The 10,211-nt window shown below is 40.7% G+C and overlaps 1 pseudogene; it reads right to left on the reverse strand.

The window, feature by feature from the left end:
* Positions 1–3,458: 3,458 nt before the first annotated feature.
* LOC146498707 (acyl-protein thioesterase 2 pseudogene) lies at positions 3,459–3,908 on the reverse strand (annotated as a pseudogene).
* Positions 3,909–10,211: the final 6,303 nt, after the last annotated feature.

Here is a 10,211-nt window from a genome sequence, read left to right on the forward strand (position 1 = left end):
TGACCTAAGTATTGAGAAATGTGTCCTAGCGTCTGTAAAAAACTGTAATTCAATGAAAGCATCGTCCTGTTCACTTGACATTTTACCTGCATCATTATTCAAAAATGTCTTCCAGTCTATCCAGTCTATGTGTGCTCACCATAATTGACACGTCACCGGTGTCTGGTAAAGTCCCTGCTTATTTTAAAAATGCTGCCAAATGCTTACAGGTCAGTCTCAAAAATACCGTCAAACCCAATATCCTTGACAAATTTCAGTCTGGCTTTTGCAGAGCTCATTCTACTGAAACAGCCTTTCTTAGAGTCTTCAGTCTAACGATGCAGGAAAATGTTCTGTACTCCTGATGTTGGACCTCACGTCGGCCTTTGACACCGTTAACCATCACATTCAGCTTGAAAGGCTGAAATACTGGGTCGGTGTATCTGGATCTACCTTAGAGTGGTTCTCCTCGTATCTGAACGATATTTTTCTGTGGCAGTTTCTCAGTACAGGTCATCTTCCACTTCTCTCACCTATGGTGTGCCACAAGGTTCTGTGTCGGGGCCTTTATTGTTTTTAATATATCCACTTCCTCTCCAGCATATTTGAGCCATTTTGAGTCCATTTGTTACCACTGCTACACAGATGATATCCAGTTAGACATTTCTTTTAAACCCCAAGATGTTTCTAAGCTTCTGAATTAGTGCTTAGAATCCATCAAAGGTTGGATGGCTGACAACTTCCTCCAACGTCATGAAGGAAAGACTGAAGTCCTTGTATGTACTCCTGACAGACATGTTCCTAACATAATGAATGCTCTTGGTCCTCTTTCAACATGTGTGAAATTGTCTATCAGGAACCTCGAGGTAACTTTTGACCCATTAAATCTCTGGTTCAGTCCTGCTTTTATCATTTAAGAAACGTTTCTAACTTAAGTCCTATTGTATCTCGTACTGAACTGGAGATTGTTGTCCATGCATTCATCACGATTGGGCTACTGTAATTCCCACTTTTCATGTCTAACAGGGACTCCCTGGAGCGACTGCAGATTGTCCAAAACGCTGCAGCAAGGCTTCTGACCAAAACATCTAAGTACTCTCACGTGACACCGTTGCTAACACAGCTGCTTTGGCTCCCCGTCGAATTCAGAGTCCATTTTAACCTTTAGAGCTCTTCATGGACAAGCGCCAGCCTACATCACTGAACTTTTACAGCCCTGTGTCCCCAGCAGGTCTCTGAGGTCATGTGATCAGGGCCTACTGGTTATTCAGCCTACAAGGCTGAGAACTAAGGGAGACACAGCTTTTGCCACTGTGGCTCCCAGACTGTGGAAGTCTCTCCCACTGAGCTTAAGATCTGTGGACTTTAAAAAAACAACTAAAAACATCTTTTTAGAATTGCATTTTGTTAACTTCTGTCTGTTTTTGTTTTATACTTTGTCATCTGTGTGTGAAGCACTTTGTGATCTTTTTATCTAGAAAGGTGCTATATAAATGAAATTTTACTTACTTACATTCTCCATCGACACAAACAGTCCCAGCAAAGAAGTACAGACACACACAACATCAGTAAAATGTCAGAACTCGGGTATTAAAAACATGTCATTCCAATGATTAAATCCTCGACTTTTTAAATTATATTTTTATTAAACTAATGTTTGATTATATTTTGATTAAATTTAAGCAGCTTAAGTATTAGTAAAATCACACACAGAAACCCTCCATAGCACTCACTTTAATCATAAAAGGGTGGCTCTTAAGACCTTTTTACATCTTAAGTCGGGGGGACATTTTCTTTTAATCTCACCTCTTGAAACGTAACTTTGTGATGAAATGTTGCATGACAATACTGGTACTTTTGTTCTGGATAAAAAGGTTAGCTTGTAGTACTGTGGTGATTTCAGAGTGAAGCCCTGTGTTGGTTTGGGGCTCATGGTAAGTGTCAGATTACATCAAGATTAATTTGCATTTAAGCTGATGATGGTAAATTAACTGAATTGCACCTTTAAACCAGCTGTATACAGAAAACTTACTGGAGCTCACAACAGAAATGATTATGAGTCATGATTCTTTTTATCTATGTTGAGCTACTTGGGTTTTAGGGATCTTAATTTAATTTAAGTCACCGTCTACGATGTAATCAACAGAAAATGGTTATTTTTTTCAAATTCTGTTTTACTGCTTGTGTCCTACATAATAGATTCAAGCTGAGTACATTAATTAGAATTTCAATTTGCATAACATTTGCATTCTTATGTACTAATATTATTTTATTATAATATTAATATAGCACAAGGCTGAGCTACCCTTGCATAAAAACAGCTGGTAGTAAAACCGTCCTTCAAGGAGCAAACTTACTGTGCTTTTTTTACTTTTACTTGTTTAGGACATTATCACAATTAAGATTTTTTATTTATTTTTTTTATCCACTGATTAGCCTTATTTCTGTTGGACTCTGATCATATACTTCCATGATATTTCCATGAAAAAGAGGAAAGAAGCAGCATGGCAGCCTTGTGTGCAAGATTCAGTAAAAAGAGCCATTGCTGTTAACGATGCAAGACCTGGACAGGCCGCAGTCATGATTGGAAAGGATGGGTTGGCGCTCACTATCCCCGAGTCAAACTCTGCTGGGTACCCAACACTGGAGTGAAGCTGCAGTCAGACCAGATAACAGAAGGGTTCAGGAGACAGGGCGGGTAGGATTGCAAGCATAAACAAATGGGGCAATTACATGGCAGGTATTGCTGCTGCATTTTATTTGTGTTTCTACTGCTTACGTTCATGCACCCAACTTTTAGGCTGTAGTCATAAAGCAAGAATGAATAAGAAGCCAAATCCACCTTTTTTCCCCTCAAACTCATGCACCTTGAGAGCGATCACATATTAAAGTTTCACGCGACTCCACCTGTGAAGCTAAGAAGGCACGTCAAACTGCAGGGAAAAAAAAATTAGGATGCGTAATCTGGTCTGACTGCACCTTTAAACAGCGGTGTGTTTGCAGGCGAGTGCCAACCTGCTTATTTGCTCTGTGTTAATCTTGATTTACAAAGTCACACAGCAATGCCAGAAAGATAAGTGTAGCAATGAGTGAGAAGCTAAATGATGTAAAAATGAGGGGAAATGAGAATGAGACAACAGACAGAAGTTGTAAAACGGAAGCCAAACAGGAATTTAATGTTTGAGTTTACAGTGTTTCTCCCTCCGAAGGCTAAGACGTGTGAATGCAAGCACTTCAAATCAGTGTGTTTGACAAATCTGTTAACAGTATGAGTGTTGCTGGACCGCAGGAGAAGCATTTGGTTGGTTTAGCAGTGTGGGTCAAATCATCGTTACTAAATATGTGCGTGTTCGTGTATGTTTTCCGTCTCGTGGATGTGTGTGGGAGGGGGTGCTCATGGCTGTTTCCTGTGGGAGAATGGCAGAAAAGGGGTGAAAGGTCAGTGTCTCAAAGGGGGTCACAGTGGGGATGAGGTGAGGTCAGATCCGGGGCAAAAGCTTCTCGATAAATTCCTTTACAGCTGCCATCTCCTGAGGACAGGAGCTGTGAGGGAGCCCTGGGAAGGTTTTAAAGGTAATCATTTGAGGGTTGTCTATGGATTTGAGTTTTTCTGCCGTCATGGCACCAAACTGCACAGGAATCATGGCGTCCATCTCACCGTGGCACTGCAGGATTGGGAGGTTCTTATTGCCGCTTGACGCCGATGGGAAACTCCTGTGAAGTAGAAGCCAGCAGCTGAGGGCCACAACACCATACAAGGACAAGGCCCCACCCTGAGAGAAACCGCCAAGTATTATACGGTTTGGAGGGATCCCATTTCTGGCCTCGTGCTCGATTATGGCCTTGATGTTTTCTGCTGCCTTCTTGATTCCAGATTCGTCCTCTGGAGAGTCGGGGCTGAGACCCATGAGGTCAAACCACGCGGGCATCATCGATTTTTAATCTTAAAAATTTCAGATCTTTGGACTTCTGTACAACTGCTAAGCTGAAGATAAAACATAATTTTCTCTTAGGCTTCCCTGTGGCTCTGTGTCATTGAAACATCTTCAATTTCAATTTTTCAATTTCAATTTTATTTATATAGCGCCAAATCACAACAAATGTCGCCTCAAGGCGCTTCATAGATACAGAGAAAAGCCCAACAATCATATGACCCCCTATGAGCAAGCACTTTGGCGACAGTGGGAAGGAAAAACTCCCTTTTAACAGGAAGAAACCTCCGGCAGAACCAGGCTCAGGGAGGGGCGGGGCCATCTGCTGTGATTGGCTGGGGTGAGAGAAGGAAGACAGGATAAAGACATGCTGTGGAAGAGAGACAGAGATTAATAACAGATACGATTCAATACAGAGAGGTCTGTTAATACATAGTGAGTGAGAAAGGTGACTGGAAAGGAAAAACTCAATGCATCATGGGAATCCCCCGGCAGCCTACATCTATTGCAGCATAACTAAGGGAGGATTCAGGGTCACCTGGTCCAGCCCTAACTATATGCTTTAGCAAAAAGGAAGGTTTTAAGCCTAATCTTAAAAGTAGAGATAGTGTCTGTCTCCTGAATCCAAACTGGAAGCTGGTTCCACAGAAGAGGGGCCTGAAAACTGAAGGCTCTCCCTCCCATTCTACTTTTAAATACTCTAGGAACAACAAGTAGGCCTGCAGAGCGGGAGCGAAGTGCTCTAATAGGGTGATATGGTACTACAAGGTCATTAAGATAAGATGGGGCCTGATTATTTAAGACCTTGTATGTGAGGAGCAGGATTTTGAATTCAATTCTGGATTTAACAGGAAGCCAATGAAGGGAAGCCAAAACAGGAGAAATATGCTCTCTCCTTCTAGTCCCTGTCAGTACTCTTGCTGCAGCATTTTGGATTAACTGAAGGCTTTTCAGTGAGTTTTTTGGACATCCTGATAATAATGAATTGCAGTAGTCTAGCCTGGAAGTAATAAATGCATGAACTAGTTTTTCAGCGTCACTCTGAGACAGGATATTTCTAATTTTAGAGATGTTGCGCAAATGGAAGAACGCAGTCTTACATATTTGTTTAATATGTGCGTTGAAGGACATATCCTGGTCAAAAATGACTCCAAGGTTCCTCACAGTGTTACTGGAGGCCAAGGTAATGCCATCCAGAGTAAGAATCTGGTTAGATACCATATTTCTAAGCTTTTCAGCGCCGAGTACAATGACCTCAGTTTTATCTGAGTTAAGAAGCAGAAAGTTAGTGGCCATCCAAGTCTTTATGTCTTTAAGACATTCCTGCAGTTTAACTAATTGGTGTGTGTTATCTGGCTTCATGGACAGATAGAGCTGGGTGTCATCTGCATAGCAGTGAAAATGTATGCTATGTCTTCTAATGATGCTGCCTAGGGGAAGCATGTATAATGTAAACAGAATTGGTCCTAGCACCGAACCCTGTGGAACTCCATAATTAACCTCAGTGTGTGAAGAGGACTCTCCATTTACATGCACAAATTGGAGTCTATTAGATAGATATGATACAAACCACTGCAGTGCAATACCTGTAATACCTACAGCATGTTCTAATCGCTCTAATAGAATATTATGGTCAACAGTATCGAATGCTGCACTAAGGTCAAGAAGGACAAGCACAGAGATGAGTCCACTGTCAGAGGCCATAAGAAGATCATTTGTAACCTTCACTAAAGCTGTTTCTGTGCTGTGATGAACTCTGAAACCTGACTGAAACTCTTCAAATAAACCATTCCTCTGCAGATGATCTGTTAGCTGTTTGACAACTACTCTTTCAAGGATTTTTGATATGAAAGGAAGGTTGGAGATTGGCCTATAATTAGCTAAGACTGCTGGGTCTAGAGATGGCTTTTTGAGTAAAGGTTTAACTGCAGCCACCTTGAAGGCCTGTGGTACATAGCCGATTATTAGAGATAGGTTGATCATATATAAGATCGAAGAATTAATCAATGGCAGGACTTCTTTGAGCAGTTTTGTAGGAATGGGGTCTAAAAGACACGTTGATGGTTTGGAGGAAGTAATTATTGAAGTTAACTCAGAAAGATCGATTGGAAAAAAAGAGTCTAACTTAACATCAATGGAACTAAGAGTAGCTGTAGATAATATTACATCTGTGGGATGATTATTGGTAATTTTTTCTCTAATGATAAAAATTTTATTTGTGAAGAAGTTCATGAAGTCATCACTAGTTAACGTTAAAGGGATGGTTGGCTCAACAGAGCTCTGACTTTTTGTCAGCCTGGCTACAGTGCTGAAGAGAAACCTGGGGTTGTTCTTATTTTCTTCAATCAGTGATGAGTAGTAAGCTGTTCTGGCTTTGCGGAGGGCTTTCTTATAAAGCAACAAACTATTTCTCCAGGCTAAATGATGATCCTCTAAATTTGTGACACGCCATTTCCTCTCCAGATTACGAGTCATCTGCTTTAGGGTACGTGTTTGAGAATTATACCACGGGGTCAGGTACTTCTGATTAGAGACCTTAGTTTTCACTGGAGCTACAGTATCCAGAGTCGTACGTAGTGAGGAGGTGAAATTATTAACAAGATAATCGACCTCTGTTGGGGTAGCGTTCAGATAGCTGCTCTGCTCTGTGTTGGTACAGGGCATTGACGATGATAACAGTGGCTGGATTATATTCTTAAACTTAGTTACAGCGCTTTCAGAAAGACATCTACTTTGATAAAGTCCACTCTCCACTGCTGCGTAATCAATTATTGTAAATGTTAATGTTATCAGGAAATGATCAGACAGGAGAGGGTTTTCAGGAAACACTGTTAAATGTTCAGTTTCTATGCCATATGTTAAAACAAGATCTAGAGTGTGATTAAAGTGGTGGGTGGGTTCTTTTACATTTTGAGAGAAACCAATTGAGTCTAATAACAGATTAAATGCCATGTTGAGGCTGTCATTTTTAGCATCTACATGGATGTTAAAATCACCCACAATAATTATTTTATCTGAGCTCAGAACTAAATTAGATATAAAGTCTGAGAAATCAGACAGAAACTCTGTGTAAGGCCCAGGTGGACGATAGATGATAACAAGTAAGACTGGTTTCTGAGTTTCACAGCTGGGGTGGACAATGCTAAGCATCAGGCTTTCAAATGAATTAAAAGTCTGTCTTGGTCTTTCATTAATTAATAGACTGGTGTGAAAAATTGCTGCCACACCACCCCCTCGACCTGTGCTTCGAGATTTCTGGTAGTTAGAATGACTCGGGGGTGTTGATTCATTTAAACTAACATAATCATCCTGCTGCAACCAGGTTTCTGTAAGGCAGAGTAAATCAATTTGTTGATCAATTATTAAGTCATGTACTAACAGAGACTTGGAGGAGAGAGACCTAATATTTAATAATCCACATTTCACTGTTTTACTCTTTGGTTCAGATGTGGATACTGTATTGTTCTTTCTTTGTGATTGTTTAAGTTGTTTGTTGCTGGTTTTTAGTTTGTTTTTTGTCTTTTTGGAAGCAGACACAGTCTCTATGGAGATGGGTTTTTGGGGGGGTAGCAGGAGGAGAGAAGCTGCAGAGAGGCGTGTAAGACTGCAACTCTGCTTCCTGGTCCCAACTCTGGATAGTCATGTTTTGAGGGGTTTAATAAATTTGTCGATATTTCTAGAAATGAGAGCTGCTCCATCCAAAGTGGGATGGATGCCATCTCTCCTAACAAGACCAGGTTTCCTCCAGAAGGTTTGCCAATTATCTATGAAGCCCACATCGTTTCTGGGACACCACTCAGACAGCCAGCAATTTAAGGAGAACATGCGGCTAAACATGTCACTCCTGGTCTGATTGGGGAGGGGACCAGAGAAAACTACAGAGTCCGACATTGTTTTGGCAAAGTTACACACTGATTCAATATTGATTTTAGTGACCTCCGATTGGCGTAACCGGGTGTCATTACTGCCGACGTGAATTATGATTTTATTGAATTCTTCAATTCAATAAAGTCGCTGTACTGAAATCTTCAGTACAGCGACACAATGGCGTCATCTCCTAAAAGTGTTGCACGTACAGCATCGTCTCAGAGCTCCTTCTTCAGCGCATACGCACGTCGGAAGAAAGAGATGTGAACAATTTGGAATTTCTGAATTCATAACTAAAAATGTGGTCCATCTTCACAAAGTATAAACAAACTCAATCTGACTAAACTAATGCAAACATTGAAACTTTTCAGATCTTTATTGAAAACAGTGAGCAAACCCTTACAGTAGCAGCTGGGATGCACCTGAGTGGTGCTTTCAATTGTTACTTCCTCCAAACCACCTTCCTCTCTTAAAAGCTTATTCCCTCAAAAATGCGCTACTATTCCCCAAAAGTTGACTCTGTTCATCTGGACGTAGCGTTTGTAGTGTTCGTCACTTGGATGAAGTCTCTTTAAAGAGAGGAGTTTCTTCCCAGCATTGTCAAATGCTTGCTCGGCATTGGTAGAGTCTGTATTTTCCAATATAAAGCACCCAGAGCAAACTGCTGTGGTGAATTGGCACTTTATAAATAAAACAATTTTACAATCAATGCAAAAGACTATTGTGTTGATCCATTTGCAAAAACACAAATTGAGTAAATTCAGGACGACTCTCGTTGTGAGCAAGTATTCTGTAAAGATCACAACAGAAGCACAATGTGTATCCTGAAAGAGTCCCCTCCCCCCCCAAAGGACAGCAGGACTTCTACAACTTATGTAGAACAAAAACACTGAAGCAAAAACAGAATGAAAAATGAATCAAAACATCCCAAAAGTATCTGTTGATGTTCCCTAAACCCTGCTTATCACTGACGATGCAGCTACAGAAAACATGAATTCGGTTGTTACTAATGTCAAAAGTGTTTTTGTGTTATTAATTTAGTTGTTTTTTACGGAGCCCCGCAGGGGACATGGGAGAAAAAAAAAATTAAGACGGACTTTTGCGTGATCTCGCAAAACAAACTCGGGATCTCGCAAAACTTTTGCGCGAAAGTCCTAGCCGCATTCTTCCCGTTAGCTCGAAGCTAACGGGAGGTCGAGACCTACTACAGCCGGGAGGAACACCGCTTTCCCGGCACATCGTGCCTCGACCTCCCGGTCGGCTTCGAGCCAGCATCCGAAGAATGCGGCTAAAACGTTTGCGAGATCTCGCAAAAGTTTTGTGAGATCCCAAGTTTGTTTTGCAAGATCTCGCAAAAGTTTTGCAAGATCCCGAGTTTGTTTTGCGAAACTTTTGCGAGATCTCGCAAAAGTTTTGCGAGATCCCGAGTTAGTTTTGCGAGATCTCGCAAAAGTTTTGCGAGATCCCGAGTTAGTTTTGCGAGATCCCGAGTTAGTTTTGCATCTTAATTTTTTTTTCTCCCATGTCCCCTGCGGGGCTCCGTAGTTTTTAACTTAACTGAAATTGTTATTTTTTTTTTCATTTTTTGAGTAATCCACAAAAAAAGATAAATAAATAAAAATTGAGCAAATTCCAAAGACTAAATTCTTTACAGCTGGACTAACTGCATTATTTCAGCAGGTTATTTAACAACACACCAGAAATGTTGGTTTAGTAATGGTAAAGAGTAACGACAGTAAAGAAAAAACTGCGATGCTATTGCGTGAACATCCATGGTTTTCTTAAATCAGTTTCAAAAAACCTCACAAAAACAAATCCAACATGACTAAAAACTAGGGATGCACCGATACCGATACTGGTATCGGGGCCGATACTGTAAAATGTGTGTGTACTCATACTCGTAAAAGTTAACCGATACCAACTCATTTCATTAATCAGAGGGTGGCTTGTCATTTCTGTTGTAGTTTTTTTAGATTGGCCACTAGGGGGACATCCCACGCTAAACAGAAAGCTCGAGACAGTGCCAATAGTTCAGTGATATTTTGTTAAATTACAATGTGGAGACTCTGCAATAATTTAACAGAAGTGCTTATTTCTCACTTGAAATTTTTTTGTGGTCATTTTTATTAAGATTTTATTTTTTATCGGCAGAGAATAAAATAAAACCTGTCTTCCAATTCATTGTATTTGTGTGTGTGTGTGGTAGAAGTATCGGTTTTTGTACTCTGTATCGGCAAGTACTCAGATCCAAGTATCGGTATCGTATCGGTTTGAAAAAATTGGTATCGTTGCATCCCTACTAAAAACTGCTCGTGTAATTCCTCTCCCACTTTACATCACATATGTAACATTACAGTCGAACTGATCTCGTTTCCATACACAGTCTATGTACACTGCAGGCAGACAGAAAGGGACTCTCCTTGCCCAGAGAAG

This window comes from Neolamprologus multifasciatus, chromosome 17 (assembly GCF_963576455.1).
Source record: "Neolamprologus multifasciatus chromosome 17, fNeoMul1.2, whole genome shotgun sequence".
In the NCBI taxonomy this organism is placed as follows: domain Eukaryota; kingdom Metazoa; phylum Chordata; class Actinopteri; order Cichliformes; family Cichlidae; genus Neolamprologus; species Neolamprologus multifasciatus.